This window comes from Dromaius novaehollandiae, chromosome W (genome assembly GCF_036370855.1).
Source record: "Dromaius novaehollandiae isolate bDroNov1 chromosome W, bDroNov1.hap1, whole genome shotgun sequence".
Taxonomy (NCBI): domain Eukaryota; kingdom Metazoa; phylum Chordata; class Aves; order Casuariiformes; family Dromaiidae; genus Dromaius; species Dromaius novaehollandiae.
This window is the reverse complement of record NC_088130.1, coordinates 21,310,650-21,324,499: the sequence shown is the minus strand read 5'-3', so window position 1 is coordinate 21,324,499 and position 13,850 is coordinate 21,310,650. Positions and strand designations below refer to the sequence as shown.

General features: G+C 44.0%; 1 protein-coding gene across 3 annotated transcripts in view; it reads left to right on the top strand.

Moving 5' to 3' along the window:
* The window catches only part of LOC135323460 (CDC42 small effector protein 2), a 116,392-nt gene that overhangs the window by 66,696 nt on the left and 35,846 nt on the right, over nucleotides 1-13,850 (top strand). The window lies entirely within an intron of this gene.

Below are 13,850 nucleotides of genomic sequence, written 5' to 3'. Positions count from 1 at the left end.
GCTTTTGCATTATTCCAAATTCCTGGTGTGCTTACTGAATCAATTTTATTTTTTTGTAATGAACTTTTTAACATATGGTAAAGACTATTTGATTTCTTTCCCACAGAATCATTAAAAAAAAAAAAAGGATGGAAAAGATCTGCTTGTTCATCTGTTGATTGATTTCTTTGCCAAGTTGTGACTGTTCATCTTTTTTTTTTTTTTTTTTTTTTTCCTCCCCCCTCCCGCTTCCTCCTTCTCCTCTTCCCACTTTTTCTAATGCTCTGTCTAGTTTGGTACTAAATGACTTGTGCTGGAGCTTCCACCACTTGCCTTTTGAGACTCTTTTATAACTTAGAAAAAAATCAGGAATGCTTCCTGATAATCACCTTCTGTTTTCTCTCCCCCTGCTTAGAGCTCTTACTGTAAGTTATATATTCATTTAACTGAGGTTAAATTGATTAAATCTGCTTTAGAGTAGGAAGGGGGGCCTTGGAGGCTGGGTGTCAGATACGTTTGCAAATGCGCATGTTTGTATCTTGAGAGGCATAATTGCCTGGTAAGGTCAATAATCTGATTTGTGCTTTTGGGCATAATAAATATTACATCTAATTAAAGGTGTGCTTTGTGCCTCCATCTAGGTTATGAAAGTGTGACCATACAAATAAAAACCTTTTGTATTTGTTTGATGTTCAGCAAATAGGAAAATAAGCTAAAGTAGTTGATCTCATATGTATTCCTTGTTACTTTTTTTTCCCCTTCATTAGTGAAAACACTGAATTGGTTACTTTATTGCTCTCAGTGATTAAAAGTATTGACTCAATAGGTGGGGTTTTTTAGTGGGAATCAGTTAAATAAGAAAATCACCTCTGTAGTAAGCATGGGCACCTATCTTGCTCCTCTACGGCCCGTAGAGTCAAAAACGAAATTGAAACAAAGCTGTCACACAGAAATGTCCAGGTTGGCTTTGCTGTAGGCTTTTTTTGAGTTGATGCACCTTTGATTCCTTCATAAAACGGAGCGATACACAGCGTTTAGGGCGATTCTTAAAAGCGCAGATCGTTGCAGCTCCCGGCAGCGCTGCCCGTGTGGAGGGACGGGGTGCCGAGCTGGGGGACAGCCGCTGAAGGGTCCTGCGCGGAGGGTGGGTGAATCTGGGTCATGTCTGTGTACGGAGGTTGCAATAACTAGTCCTCAGCTAACTCTGTGGCGTGCTCAAATGCCCTGTGTGGCTCGGGCACCCTGCTCTGCTCCTGACGGCTAGCTCCCTCGCGCACAGACGGCTCCTCGACACAGCGTCCACGCACATGGGGAGCGAGCCAGCGGCAGGATGACTGCTACGTGGTGAAATCGTAGCGCAGACGAGTGTCCACCAGCCTCCCTGTGTAGGCTTCCTGTATGCGGTGAGGGGCTAATCCAGCTCCATATGCAGATCCCTTCTAGTTTTAGTTGTTCCTTTTTTTTTTCCTCTGTTCCAGAACAAGTTCTCTGTTTTTTGTTGTTGATGTAGCTTGTTCTTAATGTAACTCATGGATGAGAGACTTTCAAAGGCAAAAAAACATAATATAGGAGCATAACTGTAACTGAAAATTAATAGAAAGTCAGCAGCAAATGCTGTCTGTGGCTTTGAGCTTAAATGGCAGATTCTCAGATTTAGGTGTGTGTGTGTGGGGGGGGGTTGTCTTGTGCTCCAGTGGTAGCTAGTTTCTAAACCAAACCCTCCAAGTCAGCCCTGTGAACCAAGCCTGGTGCAAAGAGCTGGAGGTGAACACTTGATTAAAATTATAATTTTATTATTTAGTTTAACTTTTGCTTGTTTAAGGAAGGCAGACCCTAGTTCAGACTCACGATAACACAAGGGCAGCGGTTGGCAATGGCTTGTGCGAGAGAGGTGTTGCCAGCACACCTGATGGGCAGTAGAAGGTACTGCTTTTCAGGCAGCTTCAAACTGAGAAGCAGGCAACTTTGCTGTGAGCTATAATTTTAATGTGTTAGAAATCTTCTAGAAGCAAAAAGGCTAGCAAATAAACTGTGAAGGTAAATTGAGCAAAAATGTCGTGCTATGTAAATCTTTGTGGCCCTGCATACAAACACAGAGCAGATTTACAACAGTGTGCACTCTTCTCTCCAAAATGGCTTGTTTTGTATGCGGCAGAGTCCTTGCGTGTTAAACAAAACAAGCCTCAATGTAGCAGAGGTAGCGCTGAGAACTGCAGCACGGGGAGATTTTGGGAGAAACATCAGCGGCAGTCCGTACCATCTCTGCTGTTAGATGCACCGGGTGAACTGAGATTGGAGTCTGAAAAATGGGCTCCTTTCATGTGACTCTTAATGCCTTTTGATGTACTTTGTTGTTTTTGTTTTTTTTTTTTTTTTAAGCTTATGATTTTAGAAGGAAAAAATACTGCTCTGTTTAATTTTCAACTAGGTCACACTGCCTAGCCAGCATGACTGTGCTTTGCAAATTCAGCGAAGTTTTCCCTGTAGCAAATAAAGTAGTTCTGTGCTTTAAAGACCCTAATTTTTATTATGTGAAATGAATTTAGTCTAGAATGTATTAGGAAGAGAATAGGAAGGGTGTTTCTAGTGCAAAGTATACTTAAGAGCAAATAAAAAGCAGTGTTTTTAGGGAGGAGAATTAATAGCAGATGCATGGGGATGTTGAAGCCAACTGGCTGAAGCAAATTTGCAGTCAGAATAAATGAGTAAATGTGCTGTAAGTGAATCAGTTTTTCGGGGGGGGGGGGGGTACCAAACCCATAGTAATCTAAGTATCCATCTGTTAGCTCTTCTAGCTTTTTAAAAAAGCTGTCACTTACTTGTGCTAAATCATTTAGTTCTTGAAGCTAATTGCAGGTAGGCGTGTGGGCTGTGGTGGGCTGCCCCGGAGGGGCCCTCCCCGCTGACGGGGGAGGCAGGGCAAGTGCTGGCCCCACCAGCTTCCCAGTTTACCTGCCCGTCTGCTTGGCTGGTGCTGGGAAACAGCCCCGTCTCAAACAAGTGAAACCCTCCCCTTTCGCAGGAGGGATTGGCAAATTGTCAAAGGGACAGGGCAAAGGATACAACTGAGAGGGGAGGTGACTTGAGACAGAAGAGGGGTTGGGAATGAGCAGCCAAGGGACTGCCTGCTGAGGCCAGGTATATGCAGAACAGTTTGCCTGGCTGTGTCCTAAGTAACAAACATCTCAGTCCTCTCCAGCCATGTCCTATGGAGTTGAAGGAACTGGGTTTGTGTGCATGAAGTTTAAAAATGCTAGATCATTTTCAGTGAGTTTTTTCACTGCGCTACAGTATGTAGCGTGTGTGTATATGTATATAGGCATACAGTCAACCATACTACATATAGATTTTATAAAGTATAACAGTAGTGTGCTTATTAGCATACTATACAGACAATCTTTCCTGTTCATCCCAGGGAACTGAAGGGGTTTTAGTCTGAGAAGCCTTTGTATTTATCACAGTTCCTGCCACTGGAGCATTTTTGAAGTTTTAAGAAATGGTGGTGTTAAGATGCCTCAAAAGTCACAAGAACACCACACTCAAGTGGTTATGCTGTGAACCATTTTAAAATACCTTTTGTTCGCGTGCTTTTAAATCGAACTGAATAGCTAGTGACACAGGATCAATGTTTTAATCATGGCAGATCTTCCAATCTTTGGCAGACGGAGCTCGAAAGCCGCGCGCTGCGTGTGCCGTGTCCCAGCTAAGAGGCCGCGCAGGAGCGTGACCGCAGGCTATGTGCTGCGGGCATGTGCTGGGCGCTGCACAAGGACGGCTTTGCAGAGCTGCTGCTGCTCTGCCGAGGAGTTCACCGTGGGGCTCGAGCGCTGTCACCCTGCGGTTAGCTGGCGTCGGAGCAGGCACGTCACGTGGCCCAGGCGCTTCCTTATAGCGAGGCCCTGCCCGAGGATCGAGATGTGTAAGGTTTCTTCTACATTTAATAGACAAGCGTTGCAAGCTGCTTGCGGTTCTGTCAGCAGCTTTGTCTGCAGAGCTGAAATGAACTTGACTTGCATTCGCAGGTATGTACAACTCATCTTAAAACTAGTCGGAAGACTAACTCCTATCACATAAAACTGACTCTCCTGTATTCTGGGCTTTTTTGCTCACTGGATACCTACCAATGTAGGTGAGTGTTGGGCCATTGCGTACATGGATCACTTTGTAGGAAAGCCAAACCATTTCCAGTTTACAGTGGTTATGTTGTCAGTAAAGCTCTGGTTGCTTTAACCAAGGCTCAGATGTGACCCATAGGGCATTTTCCAAACGGGCAAGGGATTTTCTGGCAGTAAATGCCTTGAACTTTTTGTGGGTACAAAAGGAATACAAGTCAGTGTTTCTTGGTGATAAGCAGGTCATTTCTGAGGAGGCAACTTAACTTCCTGCACACAGAGATTTCGGAGCAGAAGTCACTGTTCTGTTGAGTACGTACTGTGTTATTACAATATTACTGCTTCTGGAACGCTTTGAAACAGCACATCTTGCACAGCAGTTTGTAGCTTCAGTAGGTAAGTAATACAGGTATCTCCAATGAAGTTGTATTTCAGTGTTTGAAATCTGCCTCTCATGCACAATGTATTTTTGTTTTAAGCTGGCTGTTCGTATGTGCGGCTATCTTTCTATATATGTTATTGAATAGTGACTTTTCTTGAAAATCTGTATTTTTAAAAATACACATATCTCTACCTGATTTTCTTGAGCTTTTGTTTGGTAAGGTGGTTCTTCTCTTCTTGTATATGAAAAGATAAGCCACGCAACAGAGACTCGATCTGCTCTTTTTACCAGAAAAAGTAAATAAATATATATCACAAAAGGAATTTTGAGAATTGTTTATATTTAATATCATGTTTGCAGTTAAATTTTTCATCCTCCTCCTTGTGGAGTTGAGCGTTATGTCAATGATTTGATACAGGCAATATGAGAGTTTCTAGTCTAGCCTTTCTTCCAAAAAGGTATATACTTAATATTCTGATGCATTAGAGTATCGTTTGCAAATGACTCGCAGAACTTGATGGGAGAGAAGGAAAGAGAAATACTTTCTATTTAAGTTGTGTGCAGTATCTGAATCAAGCTGCAATCTGAAGGTGGTCCCGAAATAGGATAGAGTTACAGAGTTTCCTCTATGAAACAACCCCTGTAGGTCCTGTTGTTGCCGCTGCTAGCTAGTTATGTCCCTAAGTGCATGCATAATGGCTTAGGGTGAACAACTGTAGGCATAACAATCTCAAGACTTTTTTCCCTCCCTTTCTCTCCTCTCCCTAAATGGCATCCTGTTTTGAAAAAGAAAGGTCATTTTCTGCAAAAGAAAAGGTGCTGTTGACTTCCAAAATCTCGTTTCATACTGGCTATTACTATAATGCATACAAATTTTCCATACCGTCTGACCTTAGGAACTTTTTTCAGTCTGTAGTTCTCCTTAGCACAGACTAGCAGTATAAAGCTGCAGAGTTAAAAATTAATTTTGTCACTTTGATATTCACTGCATATGACAGGATGGTCTGTCTTAGCCGTGGGAATCATGTATTTACGGTCACTGCAGGTACTGAGTTACAGATGTCACGTGTGGCGCCACGCAGGCGTGTATGCGGGCACAGTCCTGCTGTTTGGCAGGCTCCTGCTGCAGCAGGACGGATGGTGCAGTTACCTGTGCTGTGCAAGTCCAAAATCTTCAGTGTGCTGCTTGCTTAGAAACCCCATTTCAGCTATTTTGGGGGAAGAGGCTTGTTCTAGGACTGCAGAACAAAGACGCTTTCCTGTGTTACGGCAGACTTAACTTACAACATGTGAACCCAGCTTCTGCGTTTCAGCAGTTATTTTTAGGTTTTTCTTTTCCTTTAAGGGACTTGCAAAAAGCCTGGGGGCAGAGGAAGAGAAGAAGCTATTGCTATATAAAGATGAAACCTGACCCTGGTGTCCGGGTGTCACTTTGTGCCACGTGTTGCACAGTACTGTCTTAACAGGACTAGCTAGTGGTGGAGGAGAAGGGAAAAAAAACAGTCCCTTTTATCAGATTTTCCCCCCACACACTCGCACGTGTTGTGGTCTCGAGGCAAGTGCACGGTGAGCACTGTCACACGCGCATGTGCTTCTGCCTGCTACAGCACTCTGCCTGAGACTTGCTTTGTCAGCCTACTCTTGGCTCCCTGTGCTTATCGTGAAAGTAAAACTTTAACAGGCTTATTTAGTCCTTCCCAGGTCTCGTCGGCTCTAAAACTTTGTGCTGCACGGTCCTGCCACGTGCTCTGGTAACGTGCTGCGTTAGCCCACCGGACTTGGTGGTGCTGCTTGTATTCCTGCTCAGTCTTCTGTCCAGAGATGGACTTACAGAGTAAAACAGATATGTTAGTCCCCTGTTTTGAGATTTCCAGTTGGGAAAAAGCAACATGACTCCAGTGCAGCAGTAGTCTAGCTGCGGCCTTGCGTCTCTGTGGTTCTTGGGTGGCCGCGGTCTGAACGAGCAGCGGTTAAGAGTGGCGGAGGTCGGAGCTGGCAGACGCGGCGCGTGCCGAGCCGCCGAGCAGAGGTAGTGCAGGAGACGTGTTCCCAGTGGGAGCGCTGGAAAGCGAGACGGTGCTGCCGGGCAGCTGGGCGGCAGGAGCTAATAGGTGTCAGCCTCCCGCTCCGGTAAGCACCTCGTCTAAAGTGATCTGAGTACTTTTTTTGGCTTAATTTTTAGAAGTTTTCCCTTCAGCCGCTCCCCGCACACCCATACGTGTGTGGAGTTCAGGTCGTCCAAAGCAGCTCGTAATGGAGAAGCTGGTGACAGGGCTAGAGAACAGATACAAGCAGGTGGTGGGGCCGTGAGCGGCGGCAGATGGCAGACAGGCCCTTCTGCGGCCCGCTGGACAGAGCTCGTGCCGTCGCCTCACTCGTGACCTGGGGAACCGAAAGCGGCCGCCGAAGGCGGCCGCGTGAGCCGCCGGGCCCTTCCTGCGGGGAAGGTCTCATCGCCGCGTGCCCGGGCGGCCCTGAGCGCAGGCGATTCATCCGCCGCCTCCGAGGGTCGCGTGCCCTGGCCCCAGCTCCGGGGTGCCCTATACGCCCGCCTTGTCCTGGCCCACGCCGCTCGCTGCTGTTCTGCCTCCTGCACCTGCTCCTGTAATAGTTTGGGTGGGAGGGGAGGAAGCGATAGCAATGATGTGCTAGTTTTTGTTAAAATGTCTGTGTGATGGCCAACTTATGAAAGTCAAAATCAGCAATGGCAGTGTGCCGTGTTCCTTAACTTTTTTGAAATGAAACATTGAATATATTGGTGAGAATTTGCCCCTATGAGCTCCTGGTGCTTATTTTTCATTGCCTTTTCTTCCTCTGATTCCCACTTACTCCTTTTCTGTCCTGAGCCTTCCTTGGAGATGGCTTTGCATTTGTTTCCTTTGGGAAAAGGAATATAAATGCTGCAAGCAGTGCTCACCTGTTGTCATACAGCAAAGCAGGCGAGATTCCCTTCATATATCTCCTGTCCTCTCTAGCTTGTCATGGCTGTCTTTTTTTTTCCTTTTTTTTCTTTCCTCTCCTCCCCCATAGACTATACCATTCCTGTAATACTACACTGGTGTTAAAGTGATGGACTCAGTAGACCCTGATGTTGATCAGAGCCTATCATTATTTTAAAGGAAATAGGGGTTGTTTAGGGAGTTTTTTTTATTCTTATTCTTCCTGGAAATAGTACTCTGCTCAGAGCCTGCCTTAGAGCACTGAGCGCGATTTGTTTATTTTCTCTCCCTGACTGGTATTACCTGTTAGAGTTAGCAAGACGACCAGCGGAGGAAAAAAAGAAGGTATTCTTTTGTGCTATCCTCAATGGGGTTTGTCAGCCGAGAAGATAACATTACTGACCGCTTGAAACTTTAAAAAAAAAAATCCTTTTAGCATGATTGGGCAGAGAATATGAAGTACAAATGGGCAGGGAATATGAAATCAGATTTCTTAAAGCATAGCTGACTTTTCTATGGTGTAGAAGTCCTAGGAGTGGATTCTCAGAGGCTTCCCCCTTGTTCTTAAACTTTTTATTTTTCTTCCATAGGAAAAAATATTTTTATAGGTGGGACAAAACATATTATGCCTAGACTATGTCTTAGGTAAGACAAAATAAAGGTATTTTGTCTTAGGTTTGGCTATTATTCAGAAAATAAATTTGCATTGTTAGTTTTCTGTTGGTCATCTTGTATTTTTGTAGGTCGTAATGCAGAAATATGAAATCTTGTGTTGTGCCTCTTGGGGACGGAGGTTCCTTTCTGCATACATGACAGATCTGTGGAGGGGGGAAATAATGAACCAGGTATCGTCCTTTTGGGAAAACTGCATTGAAGCTGTGCTCATTGAAAGCAGTTCTAGTTTGAAGGCACAGAAAGTCTTAAAATGTCAGTGCTGGGAAAGAGGTTACTTGCACTGCTTAGTCATTGATGCAGTTTTGCCTGTTAAACTTGGCTTGGTCGTAAGAAACCCAGCTTCTATGTTTCAAGCTGAACAGAGGTGATCTTAGTGGGACCAGTGCAAGATTGTCTGTTTTACTGGTCTGTTTTGTCCCCAAAACCAGGGGCTTGAGGCCGGGCCACTCGAAAGCAAAGCGACCAGAGATTAAACCTCAGGAAAAGGTGGGGGGAGAATAAAAAATGAGCAGGAAACTTTTGTCGGTGATAAAACAGATGTTCACGAAGTTATCTTTGCCCTGCCAAGGTGTTTGAAAGAGCCTCTGTAGGCTCCGCTTTAAGCCTTCGACTTGCAGACGACGCAGCTGCCCCCAGCCTGAGCGAGCTGCTCTTTCCTCTGCCGAGCAGCGCGGCTTCCTGCCGCCACCTACTTTATAGCTTCCTCCAACACGGTATGAAAAGCCTGGTGTTTCTCCTTATTTGCTTGCTGTGGTTCCCGTCCTCTTTCTTTTGCTGCCTTCCCTTTGCTCATCTTGAGCAGGCGCGTTTGCTGCGGGGAGGCCTGTTGGCATTTCCCGCTTGTAGGAAGCCATCGCAAGCCGGAGGTGTTTTGGCTCCGGTGAAATATGAGGTTATTCCTGAAGCTAGACTTTGGCCCATCACCACCACCAAAAAAAAAAGACTGACTTAAGGATGGGCAAAACTTTAGTGTCATCCTATTCTACCATTTTTAATGCTCCTTGAAACTTCACATTTGAAAGCAAAACACTTTCATAATAATGATTGGCCTTTGTGGATGTGAATTTGTGGTGAGCTTAATTTGAAGTACAACTGATTCTCAAGTTACTTAAGGCAGAGAGGGGGGAATTATTTCAATATAAATAGGAAAAAACCTAAGAATTGATTCCAAATGATTAATAATCTCAAAATAAAGCCTTATAATAAAATCTCCTAATTGATTATAAGCAACTTATAACATCCAAAACAAAATTTTGTAAGGGAAAGGACATGAATAAAACAATTTACAGAATCGAGACCTGCGTTTTAGTGTTTAAACATGCACAAAGAAGCAAAACGAACTTTGAAGAAGCTTCTTCAATGTCTTTATTCTTAGCTTGAAACAAAACATGGGGCATTTGCATGGAGGGGGGAAGAAGTGGGAAAGTTATGAGGAAGTGGGGGGGGAAAAAGGATTTTGGCCAGGCAGCTGGTGAAGGCTGGGTTTCGTCCAGCAGAGCTGCTTGCGGCTCAGGTCTCTCGGGGTGGGAGAGGGCACGAGGTAGCTGGCGCGTCAAAGGCGGTGCCCAAGGTCCCTGCTCGTGGGGTGCCTTTGGTGGCTAGGCTGAACCCCTGCCCTCAACTTTGCAGAAGTTCAAAAGTTTTACCAAAGACTTGGGGAAAATCCCCAGTGCCAGTTCAGGTGCGAAGCGTGCTGGGGAACAGAGCGCAGGTGACAGTAATAAGAGCAGTCTCCTTTTGTTGCTCAAGCATGCTCTGAGGTTCGGAGGTTATTTTAAGCTAGACATAGAAATGCAGGGCTTGATTTAAGAACCTCAGTGATTTGCCCTGCTTGGCATGTATAAAATTTCTGATACAAAATAGGAAAGCAATTTTCTTTACAGGTAGTTTTTTAAACCTATACCACTTCTTGTACAGATAATTTCAAAAATAGCTTGAAAATCAGGCTGGCGAGAGAGTAAAGACTTTTCTCACTTCCTTCGTGAGCTAAAAAACATCCCCCGCTTGCTGCAGTTTACTGTGTATGGCAATGTGCTGAAGCTCAACCTTCCTGCTGGTTGGGACCCACCTTCGCTCCCCCCACCAGCCCCACCATTCACTTCTTGCTGCCGCTTCACTAGGTATCTTTTAAGCAGCAAGAGGAAATGGCATGGGTGTAATAGCATGTTCAAAGTGAAAAAGATGGAAAAAGTCTTTTAAAAAGCAAAAACAAACTCAGATACTCTTTTTTTTCTTAAACGTACAGCTTGCTGCCTTAAAGGCTTTGTTTCATTTCTGCAAAATTTGTCTTTCATGGAATGATGCTTCCACATCAGGAATATCAGTAATTTCTTTCTTATAAACTACTCAAGACTAAAATACTATTTATAATCCTAGTCACAAGTTTTTGTACAGGGTTTTTTCCCCCTCCCCACTACTCTGAGCTTTGGAGCAAGACTAGTTAAGTTCAGATGTGATGTTAGCACCTGCAGTCTGTCTTTGTCTTCCTGTGGTTTTATTTGCTGCAAGTAATTGTCAAAGAGCTGTGTTACCACACTTCCTCTTTGAAGCTATAGCAAAGAATACATAACCAAAGGATATTCAGGGTTGACCCTTAAAAGGAACTTTATAGGTGTTTTTTTTAAACAAGGGGGCTGTTTTAAGCTGTATGATTAGTAAGTGGCTTTGTCCTAACTGTGCTCTCCGTGTGCAGTGTTCCTGTTTGCATCAACCAAGGTAAATGCTTTCTAACCCCTCTTTCACCAGTGAATGTGAAGAGCTTGGAGGGGTGATCTGGTATTTTTTCTCCCATCCCCTTTCCTGCTCTGTTTCCTACCGAAAAGCTCATACTCTTTTAACAAGAGAAACTGCTGATCCTGTAACACGAGGTGCTCCACACCCACTAACAGCTAGTGCAAGCTTTGCACATATCACCTGTATGACTGGTGTATAACAATAAGCAGTAGTTTCGGTTTTGCACTATATCAGCCACTGCAGAATAAACTTTGGAGCAATGATAATTACCTCGTTGCTTTCCACTCTGAATAACACAACGTATTGCATTTAAGCATCTTCACTTCTTTATAAAACCGAAAACTTCTGTAACAGGGATAAAATTAGTGATATATGAAGTATGAAAGATGTAGAATACGGCAGAGAAGTTCAGCATAGGAGTTTTATGTGTTCTTGAATGGTGGATTGTGTTACTCTAAGTTGCATTCAGAGCTCGGAAATTTTAAATGGGACAGAAGCAAATAGATGTTTTACTGTTGATTAGTGTGATTAACTTCCTAGCTGTGAGAAAATAGTTGCTGTCTTTTTTACATGAGTTGCCTGGTGTTCTGGCACTTCAAGAGCACCATAAATTATGTCAAGAGCAAAAATGAAGAGTGACGGAGCTGTTGTCTTGTGCTGTGTGCTTCAGCCTGGGGCCCCGCTGGGTTATCCTCTTAATCTGGGAGGCCTAGGCAGACCAACGCAGCAGTACTTGTAATGTGGCTTGTTATTCACCATATTAAAAGCTTGATCCTAGGAGAAATCGGGGGACTGGCTGTGAGGCAGTACCGCCACCTAAAATCTCATTAATTGTCGTTAGACTTGGGATAGGCCAGTCTTTGCAGGACTGCTTTCTCACGAGATGGTCGTGGGGCTGATCCTGTGTAATTACCTGGCTGGGAGCTGCAGAGGTAATCAGCACGGTGCCTTCTTTTTAAAGCCAGTAATTAGGGAAAGTGAAACAGAATTTTCCTGTTTCAACTCGTTCTTTAAACAAGCTACTAACAGGGTAAGAGACCTACTAGCATGTTGCTGTTGACTCTATGGTGTTGATATCTCTTTCTGCCATCAGCTTAACTGCTGCCTTTTTTTTTTTCCTGCTCTGATGCAGCAGATTTGTACCTGGCTTTTTTTTATTAACTTTTCTGCTGTAAAGATCACGTGTTTTAGCAGTGGGCCATATAAAATTCCAGCACTCTAACAACTACCTCTGACCTCTTGTTTGCCTTTTAAAAGGCAGAGCTGCTGGCAGCTTTCTCGAGGCTTGCTAGAAATGATTTCTTCCCACTACACTTCTCCCCCGTTGTACCACTTCTCCAGCAAGAGAGAGCCAGCGTGATATATGTGTTTATAGCTCTGGCAGGTCACCATGCATCGGGCTATAGAATATTGTCACTCTGAGCTCTTCCTTTCTCCTCTTAATTTCTCTTAACCTGAGTGGCTGCTATTAGAGGAGCGTTACTGGGTTTCAGAAAAACTTGGAGCATATCTTCCTAACAGTAAAAAAAAAAAAAAAAAAAAAAAAAAAAAAAATTAAGTAGGTATAAGCTGTACAGTTACTGGGCTAAAAATGTCAATTGTTACATGCTTAACAGGAACTAACCACCTAGTTGCAATTTTGTTATATACTCAATAGGATCAAGTCTAGAAACAAAATAGGTGGTGTGCAAATTCTGAGGCGGGCGAGAACAGTGGTGTATTCTGTCTTTCCAAAGCTTTGCTGTGTTGGGCCAGCTCTTGCTGTTTCAAGGTGAGTAAGGCTTTAGTATCTGTCTAGAAGAACTAAGAACGTGATGTGAAGCATCTTATTGCTAAGTGAGAACTTCTTCAGAGACCTTTCGTGTATGGACCTACATCCCTGCATTTCACACAGTTGGATAATTCCTGTGGTGTGGGTCTTTGTGTTTTAAGTTCTTAACACCTATCCGGGATCTAGCTGATCTTCTTTGAGGCAGAAAAATCTTCTTTGGACTAGTGAAAATATGCAATATTAGCATTGCACCAGTACTTCTTTTTGAAGCCTCTCTCTGCCACAGGAGAGGCTCTGTAGAGGGATCCCCCCACCCTGGGGCATTCTTCTAGTAAAATTGCTCTCCACTGTACAGTATTAGTAATAAGGAAAAGCAGTAAAGTACCTCCCCCCTCACCCCCTTGATCTCTGTGCAAGGAATGATACAGACAGCGATAAAAGCTTACTTTAAATGTTGCCAGTGGCTTTTTCAAAACTGGGAAAGACAGGTGCTTTTGCTAGGGCTTTGCTACTTAGGCAGCGTTTCTGCAGCAGGTATTTATTTCTTAAAGTACCCCTGCTAGTCTCTCAGAAGGTGACGAGTGGGAAAGCTGCCCAGAGGCTTTGGGCTAAGCTCAGGGAGGGTGCCACTGGTTTGCTGTATGCGTGTGCCGTAGCCAATGGTCCTGGAAAGTACCTGGCTATTGCTGGCTGCACCCTAGTACAGTGACTTGGGGTGTGTGCAGCAAATTTGGGACCTCATGGCTCTAAGTGTGCGACTTGTGGAGGACTGACAGAGACAGTAAATAGGAGCAACGGCCCTGCCACAGAATAACTGGCTCACCTAAGCCAAGGATGAATTGCCTGCGTGTATGTACGTTAGACACGGAGTTGATGCATCCCATAGAGTCCCCAGATCATTTGATAGTGTAAAGAACTGCATGCAAATAATCATAGCTATGGATGTAAACTTTGTATGAATGAAGATGCAGTCATATTTAGAATTACTAAGGAGTATAAATGTAAAATTTTCTGAATACTCTTCATTCCCATTTTTTTATGAAGTAAGTGCGAGATAGATGGCAAGATAAATGACAGGAGTAAAATCTCTTAGGAATTTTTATTGCACTCTTACCAAAGGAAACTGGGTTGGAGATTAACCAATAAACTTCAGTTCAGCAAAAGAATGGTTGGAATCTGGAGCCTCAGTTGTTCCATGTGAGGAATTTTAGAGGTTTGTGGAAACTGTTTCAAACTGGACGAGTAACTTACTTTGAAAG